The sequence below is a fragment of the Macrobrachium rosenbergii genome, chromosome 48 (assembly GCF_040412425.1).
Source record: "Macrobrachium rosenbergii isolate ZJJX-2024 chromosome 48, ASM4041242v1, whole genome shotgun sequence".
NCBI classification, from domain to species: domain Eukaryota; kingdom Metazoa; phylum Arthropoda; class Malacostraca; order Decapoda; family Palaemonidae; genus Macrobrachium; species Macrobrachium rosenbergii.
In genome coordinates, this window is record NC_089788.1 from 11,350,502 (window position 1) to 11,364,104 (window position 13,603).

Sequence of the window (13,603 nt, forward strand, 5' to 3'; positions counted from 1 at the left end):
TTGGTCGATTCTGTTATAAGAAGTACCTGTACTGTGAATTTCAGTAAAATATACATCCAAGGAAAGCAAGCAAATAAGATGGGTTATTTGCATGAAAACATGTTCCTACATCATGTTCCAGAAGTCACAAGGTAATTTCCTTTCTGTCACACATGGAATGGAGTGGAATATAGACTTTAGGCCAAGGGCCGAGCACTGGGACCTGTGAGGTCATTCAGCGCTGAACCAGAAATTGAGAGTAAAAGGTTACAAAAGTGTAACAGGAGGAAAACCTCGCAGTTGCACCATGAAATAATTGTTAGGAGAGGGTGGATAGCAAGATGGAAGAAAGATATGAACTGAGGTACAGTAAAAGACCTCATGTTAAACAGAAATTAGAGAGAGCAGATCTGTATCCCTTGGTGGTTAAGAAACACCACTTTGTGCATCATTGTAAGAAGCATAGGAAGTCAGCAATTTAAGAGTGTAGTTGACTGGATTTATGCCCCCTCCACTGCACCAACTACAGAATCAGTTCCACTTGGTCTGGTAGCATAAGTCCTGCATGACCTTGGCCATGATAACTTCCACTGAGAAAGCTTTGTCTTGGAAGTCATGCTGGATAGCTGCCAGGCATTGTGCTGAAACCAGGTAAGGGTCTGTGTTTGAAGCATCTGAAATCCCAGACTTTTTCTTAGCAATAAGAGCATCGAGAATAAAAATTTTTTTTTTTCCCCTTTGACAGCTTAGGTGTCATAAAATCTCTAGGACAGAAGCAACAACATGAACTGCCAATAGACTTCATTATCACTTCATGTTCTTGACATGGGAGCTGGTAGTTTTGTCTGCAGAGCAAGCTGATACATCTAATCCTAGGGTCTCAGGGACAATGATGTAAGTGATGCTGTTGTCAGACTGGGTTGTCAATGGTGTCAGTATGAGTTGATAAGGTGTCTTGTGGCCATTTTGTATCTATGATGGAGAGAAGCAGAAAAATCAAGCGCTCTGTTCTGAACTTCCTTAATTGTTTGTTTTTGGATCATCAGCCATTCCTAGTTGTCTAAAGCTTGGACCCCCTCAGAAAAATGACTGTGGGTTTCAAAGTCAACGAGCTGCAACAAGAGTAAGGAGCTTGTCTCCAGAATGACGAGTCAATAACAGACTTTGATTATGTCTGTTACCCATGGTACTGCTTTGGTCTCTTGCCTCAGTCTCCAAAATTTTTGGAGGCAAAACCCTACACTTTGAAGAACTTTTAGTGTACCATCCCTCTAGCCTCCCCCACCTTTTATTAGTCAAAAGGGTGCCCAATGCTTTCTTCCTGGTGTTGATATGCTTTCAGTAAAAGAATAACCTCTTCTCATAGGTGTGCAACCTTGGCTGCCTAATCTGTAGAAGAGGTGATAGTCCAGGTGCTGCAATTCCAGCAGTTTACTATAAAGTATTGACCTGGTTGCTGTAGAAGATGATTTTCCAAGAGCTCCTAATTGATGTTTTGTGGAAGTAGGAATTGGACTATAGGTTCTCTGACCCTGGCTGCTTTAATGTTTGAGCTAGATAGAAAGTTGGAGGGGTTGTTGGTTGCTATGTTCTGCTTCTTCATAAGTAAGTTGGCCAGTAAAAAGATGGGCATCTGGATGTATGGGATGAACACATGGCTGGGTGAAGGCACCATTTCCTGGCCTTAGCAACATCCTGTATGACAGTTTGAAACCCCCTTGAAGAAACAATAACTGCACCTAACACCCACTCTTGCCAACTGGCAGTGGCATGGAACTCATACAGAAGCCACACAGTTTTGCATCTTGCTTAGTGTAAAGGTGATGGGAATCAAGAGGAGCAGGGCTTGCCTAACTATAACCTCAGTGGCCAAAGCTTGGATGATGAGCCTGTGAGGAATTGCCCTGGATCTTATAAAATAACCATAGTTTCTGGCCCTGCAGCAAAAACAAGTGAGGTGCTTTTGTGGGTTTCATGTACCTCAATGTCTACAATAGCTGTGGCTGTAGGCTAGTAAGACATATAGTTAGCATGGTTATCTTTGCTAGAGTTGTACCCAAGTTTGATGGGACAAGTTTTCCTTTTGTCTTTTTAAAAATTCCTCTTTTGTAATACAATACAATCTTCCCACAACCAACATGCCATGGTCATACCCAAAGGGCTCAGCTCTGATTTTTGATGTCATGGTGGAGTTACATCATTAGTATAGCAAAGGAGAAACTTGATAAAGAAAAATATAGGACCAGGGTATACAAAAGGTAAGTGGATACTGTGTAGTATGGGAATTATAGAGGAATTTAACTACTTAACTTGCTGTGAAAATAATATGAAAGGGTGACAGAGGAAAGGCCAAGAAAAAATTTAGCATCATTACTTGTCAGTTTGTCTTCAAGCCAGAGATCACTAGAAACAATCCTTCTGGTACCCTCTGCCAGTGTAATGCCAATTTTGTCTCAGTACTCTGAGAAATTCCTTTTCAAGGTCCTCATAGTACTTATCCTGCAGTTGCCTCATCATCAAGACTGTTGATCTATTGCATGAAGCCAAACTGACAATGATCAGTTTTAAACATTTTTCTTAACATTTTCTTCAACACCTTTTGTTGTGTTTTCATGATGTGCTCATGTAGTCAAATTCATGTAGATTTTCACTTTGAAGTGCATCACCTTTTCCTTTGTGTGCCATTAATGTAGGGCTCTTCTCCCATTTGTCTAGTTTTATCTCAACCTTTATTGGGTTTTCATTTTATTCAAGTAAACTCGTAGACAAACGGCTCCACTATTGCTTTCATTAAATCACTTATTCTGGGTGTCCTCAGGCTTATATCCATTTTTCATCTTTCTAGGGGCCTTTTTAATCTCCTCAACTGTCATGTTTTCAGTTGATCTTTATATTATGCCAATTCTGTATTCTTGTAATCATTTTTGTCATGTTGAAGGTTTGAACTTACTGCCTCTGTCATATCACTATTTTTTTTTTTCAACTTTAATCCCTCAATTTTTGTGTTTCATATACTGTAATTTTCCCCTTTTATGTATTTTCCACTATTCATTAACCATTTTATATACTGTATTGTACCTTCATTCCACCACAGTGTTTCTATTTCTCTATAACCCTTCCCTGATGTCATCTGCACATGTCTTCTGCTGTGCAGCACACTGTAATGAATAAAAAATAAAACACACAAGTATTATTTCGCTTTATTACAATAATTACTATGCTCCTAATGCCCTATAAAAGCTCTACATCACATTTCATTTGGCCAACAAGTTTCCTGACCAGCACAGGTTTGAATACTCACGAAAACATACTGAAAGAATAAAACCGGTACATTTTTCCTCCCAAGGACCCCTCTGTTGCATCCAATCTTTACCATTAGTGGAAATATTCTAAGATGGAAACAGAAACAGGTAGATACAGTAATTAAAGTGAATTGTATTGTTTAATATCACAAATTCTGCATAGTTTGCCTTGATATGTTGCTCATTCTAACATACACAAATCTGATGGCTGTGATTTACAAACATGGTCACAAAGAAGCAACCTAGCTGGTATGGGCTTGGGGTTGTATGAGTAAACTGAACACATTGAGAAGCATATTGACAATTTTGTAACTTACAGTATAATCAATTTCAGTCTTAAAAAAATCAATACAGACTACTGTTGTTTAATTATACAGTATATTACACAACTGGAAAACATATAATCTCAATCCTGTCCTTTCAATACAGTCTTACCTAGTTTAGTTTCCTGAGATATTTTCTTCTGGTTCTATTTAATATAATATAGCATACATCTGAAATAATGGATTAGAGATACAGATAGCTTCCTTCACAATGTAGATTCAGCTAATGACATATATCCAGTATGAGTAGCGTTAAATGCCTAAAAATAGGCGGAGTAGCAACTGAGTAAAATTACAGTCTTAAAAAAATCCTCAAATGACTTCTCACCTTCACAAATAAAAAGTTGCAGTGCAGTGATAAATTCAAGACTTACTGTTAACTATGAGGCCAGATTGTCTAATATAGACTTCATCTGTTCTCCCATCACTCAAGAAACCTGTTATAGGAAATGTTTTTTTCATGTATTTAGCCCATGACAAACATGGTTGTAGCAATGTTACTGGTAGTTAAATGTGTGGTAAGCACCTTATCTGTCAGCTTATAAATGGTTTTAAACAAACTCAAGAAATTATTTATCCAAGTACAGGAAAACTTTTATTAAAGTCTTACATCTGGGAAGACAATATAAACTTGCTGCAAATAAAAAAATTAAACATTTGAAATTCATGAGACCACTGAAAAGACTAAATTTGGCAAATACATTGTATGTTTCCCAACCCATACATAATGCACTATTATACAGTATATCAACTAGTATTACGTGTCATGCAGCCCTAGTCAGGTGTTTCAATAAGTGGTCTGGTTAAAGTGCATCATAATGATGGCAGAGTCAGGCACAGGACTTACCATGTGGAGGGGTGTATATTCTACTATCTCCATTTTTTGTGTGTGCATATTGCATACAGTGCTTAAGGTTGTTTGCAGCCACCCACCCCCTTTCATAACTTGATATGCTATTTAGCCATGGTTTTTACTTTCCTCCCAACTGTCTGTCTAGTTCCTTAAAATTTTCCTGTTCCCATTTTTTACTCATTCAAGAACAAATTCCTTAGCCCAGCTCTGTCTAGTAGTCTGCTCAAAGTACTTTCCAAGGATACAGTAAACACAACCAGAGTCAAAGAATCTTTTTAAATTCATACATAATAATGCTGAAGTCTTAGTTTTTTATATGTAAAGAGAAAAGTTTTGATTTTCTAGTTCTATTCTCCAATTGACAGAGCGCATGATTTACTAGCAGTAGTTTAGGATCTCCTTAGCAGTAGTTTAGGATCTCCTTAGCTCTCATACTATTATTTTTACTGATGGTATGTGCATTCAAATTTTAAACATCTCTTTTAGGCAAAGCAAAACCTAACTTCAAAAGCAATTTTGTGCCTGACAAAGTATTCTGAACATAAAATTCTTTTTAATTTTTGGGTCACAGAGTAGTTTCAGTGACATGCATGTGTCATTTGATACTATTTCTTGTTGAAATGTTACAGTGACTTTTCATTTCACTGTCAGCATCAATTTTCTGTTGTGGTATCATGGTTCCATGCTACCAAAGATCCTGGTTCTGTTATTTAAAACTTTTTCATTTACATGGGCATTGAGTTCTGTGGGAAATCTGGTATTTTAGTGAAAAGTCTTTGGCTTTTTCTCTGAGAATGAAAACTTTTTATGTAAAGCAACACACTTCATGTCAGTTCTTAGCACTGTATAGACATCTGGAACCCTTCAAGTGCAGACCTGGAATTTGCTTCAGGTTAAGTATCCACTGGATTGGAGAACTTTAAAATTTTTTTGTACCTGACTGGTTATTAACAATAATCATGTAATGCTAAAAACTTAATCTATAAGATAAAGCACAGTGGCTCCTCGGTAAACATATTTAATTCGTTCTAAATTCCATTTTGTATGTCGAAATGTTCGTATATCGATCCGAATATTTCCACAAGGAACAATGGGAATTCAATTAATTTGTCCCACATTCAAGAATTTCCCCTATATCCACCTTCTGTACCCAGTTTAACCCAATTATTTTATGTGCAAGCACATTATATAGTTTAATGATGACCATATTCAACAAAATAAATACAGTAATAAAGCATTTCACAAAATGTAACATAAAAGATGAACAAATCATATGTCACTGGTGATGCTCAGCTGACTTGAGATAGAGGGAGGGAGCATTTATACTGCTGAGGAGAGGAGAAGAGACTGTAAAAAACATTACTGTATGTACATAAAAAGTAGTAACAATTCACATAAAAAAATAAAAAGGGAATTTCTCAATAAATTTAACATAATGATACAATATAAAAATAATTAGAAGCAATAGAGTAACAATAAAAAATCGAAAGAGTCTTACCTTAACGAGGGTTCGGGACTGCACTGAGTGAGATAGATGGTAGAGGATGGGGAGGGGATGGTGGTGGATTATTGGGTGGGAGATGGGGGTATGCTCCCCACTGACTTCCCAGCTGTACCATTGGGACTGGACTAGGATGATTTTTTCTCTTTCACTATGTTTTGCCTATCTGCTTTCACTTACACTCAATTTGCCCAAATCACTTCTTTTTGTTATGGTAAAATACCTATCGAGGATACTTGCTTTTTACAAATCGTCCCAGTTGTTTAATCACCTTCCCACTACCGCCTGTCCCTACATCCACATAGCCCTCCCCCTATTGGCCAGGACTGAGGGGGATCCAGCCCTGCACCAGATTCCACCAAACAGCTCGTAAATCATATTTTTAGCTTGTACACAGAAACAAAATTTTTCGAAAATTTTACTTTGTAGCACGTCCTCGACTTACAGCGCCACTGACTTACAGTGATTCAATCTTGCCCCGCTTTTTCAGCATCGTTAACCCTTAAACGCCTACTGGATGTATCATACGTCGACTAAAATTGTCTGTTGGGTGCCAAGTGGACGTACCGTACGTCGACTACAAAAAATTTCAACCTTCGGTCAACTTTGACTCGACCGAAATGGTCGAAAAACGCAATTGTAAGCTAAAACTCTTACATTCTAGTAATATTCAATCATGTACCTTCATTTTGCAACAAATTGGAAGTCTCTAGCACAATACTTCGATTTATGGTGAATTTTTGAAAAAAACTTTTTCCTTACGCCACATGTAACTTGGCCGAAAATTTCAGAAATTCTTTCGTCATTTTTGCACTGTTTTATATTAGCCGTTACATAAAGTTTTATATATGAAAATGTGTGCAATTTCATGTAAAATACAGCAAAATACAACCCATGGTTGTAGCTTTTATCAGTTTGGAAATATTTTCATATAAACCACGATAACTGCCAAAATTTCAACCTTTGGTCAACTTCGACTCGACCGAAATGGTAAAAAAACGCAATTGTAAGCTAAAACTCTTACATTCTAGTAATATTAAATCATTTACCTTCATTTTGCAACAAATTGGAAGTCTCTAGCACAATATTTCGATTTATGGTGAATTTTTTAAAAAACTTCCTTACGTCCGCGCCAGAAATTCTTTCGTCACGTTGTCGTAATGTTTGCACCGTTTTATATTAGTCGTTACATAAAGTTTTATATATGGAAATGTGTGCAATTTCATGTAGAATACAACAGAAAATAACTCATGGTTGTAGCTTTTATCAGTTTGGAAATATTTTCATATAAATCACGATAACTGCCAAAATTTCAACCTTCGGTCAACTTTAACTCGACCAAAATGGTAAAAAAACGCAATTATAAGCTAAAACTCTTACATTCTAGTAATATTCAATCATGTACTTTCATTTTGCAACAAACTGGAAGTCTCTAGCACAATATTTCGATTTATGGTGAATTTCTGAAAAAAAAAAACTTTTTTCCTTACGTCTGCGCACGGTAACTCGGCCGAACATCTCAGAAATTCTTTCGTCACGTTGTCGTAATGTTTGCATCGTTTTACATTAGTCGTTACATAAACTTTTATATATGAAAATGTGCGCAATTTCATATACAATACAAAAAAAATAACTCATGGTTGTAGCTTTTATCAGTTTTGAAATATTTTCATATAAATCACGATAGAAAAAATTCGACTTTCGGTCAACTTTAACTCGACCGAAACGGTCAAAAACTGCAATTGTAAGCTAAAAACTTACAGTCTAGTAATATTCAATCAATTAGCTTCATTTTTCAACAAACGGGAAGTCTCTAGCACAATATTTCGATTTATGGTGAATTTTTGAAAAAAACATTTTTTTTACGTCCGCGCGTTACGAATTCATGCACCATTTTGTGATAATATTTTCTCTGTGTTGCTTTGATCGTTTTACAATCTGTTATATACCAAAATCATCGCAATTTAGTGTACAGTGCAACTAAAAAAAAGTAACTCATTAGCTTTAACAGTTTTGCTTACAGCGCAATTTGTATACAATTATATGTTTTTTTTTTCGCTGTCATATATTCCAATATTTATATATGATAATGATATTTTTTTTTCATTTCTGATGGTTGCATACTAAACTTCAGGCAATGAGAAAAAAAGGAGCCAAAAATGAACTCTTAATCTTAGTTTTTAAGCGTGCTGTGATTTTTTGAAAAAAACTTTTTTTCCCCTTCGGCGCTAACTCCCGAATGCCACCGGCATACGGGAGACGTTTTTGTAAATAGAGGCTCGGCGTTTAAGGGTTAACAGTGTTTTACAGTGGCATTAACTGTGTTTTACGGCACCATAACTTGACGTTACATCAAGTTACGGCGCCGTACATGCCAGTGACTGCACCAACGGCAAGAATAAGCATCAAGTTAACGGCGCTGTAACTTGATGCAACATCAAGTTACGGCGGCAAAACTCAAGTTAGGCGCTGATAACGGCAAAAAATTGACTTAAAGCAGAAATCAACTTACAGCGTGGCGCTGGAACAGATCCCCTGCCATAAATTGAGGACCCACCGTATAACGAAAATACAAATTACAAATCATTCGTATGCTGAGGAACTACTGTACAGTATAACCAATTTGGATAAAAATGATAACCAAGTATAAACATTTTGAGCTAATTACTTCTAAATCTCTCTATGGTGTGATCTGGTGTACCCCTAACATAATGTTATTGCTTTTAAGGCACATGCAAACAAGTTTACTTAACCCTTTTAATCACCTGGCCTTTGCAAGCCCTGGTATCCCAAAGCCAGAGCTGTGAAAAGCCACTTTTTTTTCTTGCTATCTCTACAATATTCGTAATACAATGTTCATTCTGGTGACATTTGATCATATTAAAAAAGAAAACTTGTACTTTATTGTGATATATTGGAAAAATAAACTTGTTGGATGTAGAGTAAAACATCGAGTCCTGTTTCTGTGATGAAAAGGAGTCAATAAGTAGGATTAATATATTGTTTAAGCACTGTAAACCCATTTCCTGTTACCAGGTGACAATGGTAGTTATGAAGACTATGAAGAACAGCCAGTCTTTAAAGGTGAGGATAAAATAAACCCTTTTTCTTGAGTGTAAATCCTTAAGCTGTACGAAGACTACTGTCCTCATTGTCAGAAGGAATGTAACCAAATCAAAATTCTTCCACGTAAAAAAAATATTTACATCAGGTTCCCACTTGATCTGAAAACTTGATCAATCTGGTTTATTGCATTTACAGTACTTCCCATCTGCTGATCAATGAGGGGTGTTAATCATGGATACAAATCAACTGTTAAGTATTTGGCTTTCCCTCAGTCTGGGGAATAAAGCTCTCCAGATTTGTCAGGGAAGCTCATACTCCATATCAGTCCAGTTGTCAGAAGATAAAGCAGGAGCCTGACATAAATATTCTGTCTGTTTAGAAAAAACTTTGTTACATTCCCTCTGATGATGAGAATAGTAGTCATTGTACAGCTTAAGGATTTTCAGTGTATTCTTAACAATATAAGATTAAACTCAAGATAAAGGGTCGTACTTCACCAGTTATAAAGATACCATATCAACATTTAACTCATTGAAATTGTACATAAACAGTGACCTCTCATGCAGAAGCTACTTGGAAATACACTTAGGGCTCTGAAATACTAGTTCACATATGTGATATTCTCATTACCAGGTTCCTGTGAAACACTCCTACCTGTGCACCTTGTGAATTAACTAATAAAGAGCCAATTTATAATGCTAACTACAGCATCAGATGTTTGGTCTAACTTACACAAATGAAAAAAAATTTATTTGTATATAAATTCAAAGAGTAAATAATGCAAAAATCTGAAACTCTGAATTGCCATTTCTGGATTTTCTCATGAGTGCGTGTTTTTATGATCCTCAAAGATTATGCCATAATTCCATACTTTGCTAAAAAAAATATTTCTCTATTAATTGCAATCGCACCCTCATAGATTGGCATTCATAATTGCGGGCATTTCCAATCTAAATATTTTAGAGAATGTTATATTCAGTTCTTAGGCAGTAGGATATCCATGCGAGTCATGCACTGTCATTGCCATTAAGTCACTTGGTAGGTTCAGCACTTAACCAGGTATTCCAAGCTCAGTCCAAAAATGAAAAGAAAACTTAGCAGACTTGTAAATTAAGAGAGAATATTCACTGAACCAAGTCAAATTCTTATAAAATATAAAATGTACACTGTCCTCTGTTCCCTTGATATTCAAAATCACAATTGCTAGAGGAGACACCTATATGTAACAAATTTTATTTTAAAAATTTTTTTAACATTTAAAAAAAAATTTATTCCAAATCATTTTGAAAGGCTAGTGAGACAACCCACAGACTTTCTCACTTTTAAAATTCAACTATTCCTTCTCTCACTACCCTTGTTATATATCAAGAAATCAGTCTCTCTCTATCTTTTTTCTTCCTTATTTGCCTGAGATATTTGAGGTTTCATGGGTCCATTATTTTTATAAATATAAAGTCAACTTGATGGTTTATTACTAAATGTTTTTTATTAGGGCCCTGAAAACCAATTCATTTAATTATATAGATGGCTGTATAGACATAACTTTTCAGCATCTTTCCTCATGAAAATACAAAATTTATTTTTGCATTTACTGTATAGTACATAGTAAGCTTTGAAGCAGCCTCCATCAAATTTAACTTCCGATTCTTTATCAGCCCAGAGTGGAATTGAAACCCACTGACTATTGTTGGTATTGGAGCCTTATGTTTTAAAAGAAAAAAAAAGCTACAAGAGATAAATGTCCTCTCTTGTATACTAAAGGTCCTATCTTGTATACTGTTAAGTTGCAAATGCTTTTTTCTTCCTCCACTGTACAAGCTGCCAGATCTCAGGGAAACATTTTTTTTTCCAGTTAAAGTGTGAACACCCATTTCTATGAACATTCATATATCAAATTTTATCAGAGGGTGGTCCCTCAGCTACATATTCCCACATACTTTGCTGGAATGCACCACTGAATATTTGTGCCTAAAATATATTGTGATTAAAATTCCACAAGGTACAGGTAGAAAAATATTGCACCTGCTGGATTTGCAATTATCTGAAAATTAAACATTGAAAATTCATACACTGCTGTAATGAATATTTTATACTTTAGTAAAGTTTTAACAATTTGTATATTAAAAATCTAATGGCTGGAAATATAACAAACTATTCTGCCAATGAGTTAATGACCATTAACCATAGTACAGTAATCCTTAAAACTGGACTGTAAAAACCTGAGAAATCGTGCACTGTATTAACATACAGCAAGTCATTCATGGACACCAAGTGCGTTAACAAACATACAATTAAGTTTAGTTTAATTTCTGAACCTGGACCTTGTAAAACAAAACAAAATTTTTATTAAACAATGAGCTGAAGCCATTATTAAAAATATCATTGTGCATCATTTATAAATAAGAAAAAAGAATGAAAGATTCTTGCTGCAATTTCTTATCTCAATAAGAAAAACCACAAAAAATTCAGAGTACTACTCTCCAGTTACTAGGTTATGTCCGCTGCATTTTGAATACTAGCCTAATATGGAAATATGACGTGGGGCCATTTTAATTCTAAATTATTTCGTAAAGAGCCTCAAATACTTGATAGAAAATCCAGAAATTGCTATAAAAAAGTCAAATGCATTTAATCATGGTAAATAACCAACAAAGTGCTCAACCATACTTCTAAGCATAACATTTACTATGGATATATTGGATATTTCATATACTGTATTCGGATATTTGACAGGTTTCAAAAAAGCCAATGATGAGAAGAACAGAAAACTCACAATACAAGAAAAGACAAGAATTTAAGATGAAGTAAAGGTTAAAACTTTATATGAAGTCACTGATTGTATCTTCTACAAACAGTTCACATAACATTTGCTTTGAAACTTGTTGCTATTGTAATTAACCCAGTGTACACTTGTTTGACATCAGTTACACTCTCAAAAGTGGTCTTAGATTATTATGTAGACAGTCAGTGTTTACAAATATAGGCATAAACTGATCTTTATTGATCACAAGATTTTTATATGAAATTATTTTTATTTTTCTTAGTACTATATTGTATTTCCTAGATTTCAGTAAAGTGCATTTCTTTTTCTGAACTATAAATTTCTTAACACTTGCATGGAATTGTCACCTCTAAAAATGAAAGGAGAATGATTTCAGTTGAATAAATTATTACCATTACCTAGTACCATAAATAAAACCTGACCTACAGCATTACTGATGATGACAGTAAGTACTCAGCTGCTGATTATTCCTCCTTTTTTTTCTAAGAAAGTGACAATTAAAAGCAAGTATATCAAATTCTTGTAAATGTAAATAAATTTTTGTTTTTATAACAAAAATAAAACCTTTAATACAAACTCATTAATCATGTATATGCCTTATATTGCATTCTGCTTGACCCCAGACCCACCAGTCTCTTGACTGCCTTAAAGAAGAATGAGTTTTATTGCACATATTCAACTTACTGCCATTCCTGCCATTCCATATGTATCTACTATCTCACTTCTTGTAAACTGAATGTGAAATAACAAGATTTGTGGGGTTTGGGAGGACTTACTATACAACCAGTAGGTTTGTATAACTAAACTTACATAGTTCTTAATCTTAACGCTTGTAATCACCCACACCTATATCTCCACAGAGCTCTATCTCCACTACATCTTTTTGAATTCAGTCATTTTCAGCTGGTTCTGTCAATAGGGACATTAAAATTTGACTAATACCAGTTTATGCAATTTTATGGCAGCAGCAAAAATTATTAAAACCCAATGAAAATAAAAAACACCTATAAAACACACAAAATGCATAAAATATTATAGAGTATAACATCATTTAAAAGCTTGAAAATTTCAAAAATATCTTATTTACATGACTTTTGGTCCCCATGGTCCCAGCATTTCAGTGAATGGTGGCATTTGTTCATGGAAGTTTATTCAAGCTTTCACATGCATAGGTGTTATTTGCCGTGTCTTTTGAGTTGAATTTGTGATGTTAATATTTACCCCATGGCTACAAAGAACATACTGCTAGTGTTAGAACTAAAAAGTGTCACGCTATATCTTTAGAAGATAAGGTGGCCATGATAAAATGCTATGAAAAGGATGAAAAAGCTGCTGCTATAGCTTGTGCTTATGGCTCGAGTTGGACTTCCACCTCCGGACCAGTGAGCCCTTTGATGTCATCCTTCAGGTACATGTTAAATATTTTTGGTACTACTTTACATTATCATCTATTAAAATGTACAAATTTATTGAAGAGTAAAAATATTGAACTATTGACTGACCTATTGTATTACCAACGTCATGGGGTTACTCATAGGGGTTTATAAGGTGTGGAAGTTTTATTGAGTGTTTACTCAGCTTTAGTCATGAGTCTTGGAAGGAATTAAAAACATTAGGAGGGAGGACAAGATGCTGAATTTATCTTGGGTTTTGGTGCATGCCTGAAGGATCTAGCTTCAGAGCCTCTGTACGATTTAGAAACCAAGTTTTCACAGCTCATAGGTTTGTAAGTTGCATTTACCTGGGGCACCTATGTTGGGTTAAGCAAGACGTTAAAAAATAAAGATCAGTAAATTA

General features: G+C 35.2%; 1 protein-coding gene across 19 annotated transcripts in view; it reads left to right on the plus strand.

Moving 5' to 3' along the window:
- LOC136831258 (organic cation transporter protein-like) overlaps window positions 1-13,603 on the plus strand; it is a 214,002-nt gene that overhangs the window by 191,593 nt on the left and 8,806 nt on the right. For 9 of the 19 annotated variants that reach the window (XM_067091342.1, XM_067091341.1, XM_067091338.1 and 6 more), the window contains exon 12: window positions 1-3,170. This exon is cut by the window's left edge and continues 262 nt beyond it. The exons of the other annotated variants lie outside the window; for them this stretch is intronic. The gene's annotated coding sequence lies outside the window, so the exon portion shown is untranslated. Of the gene's footprint in view, window positions 3,171-13,603 lie in introns of those variants that run through there. 19 annotated transcript variants of the gene reach the window in all.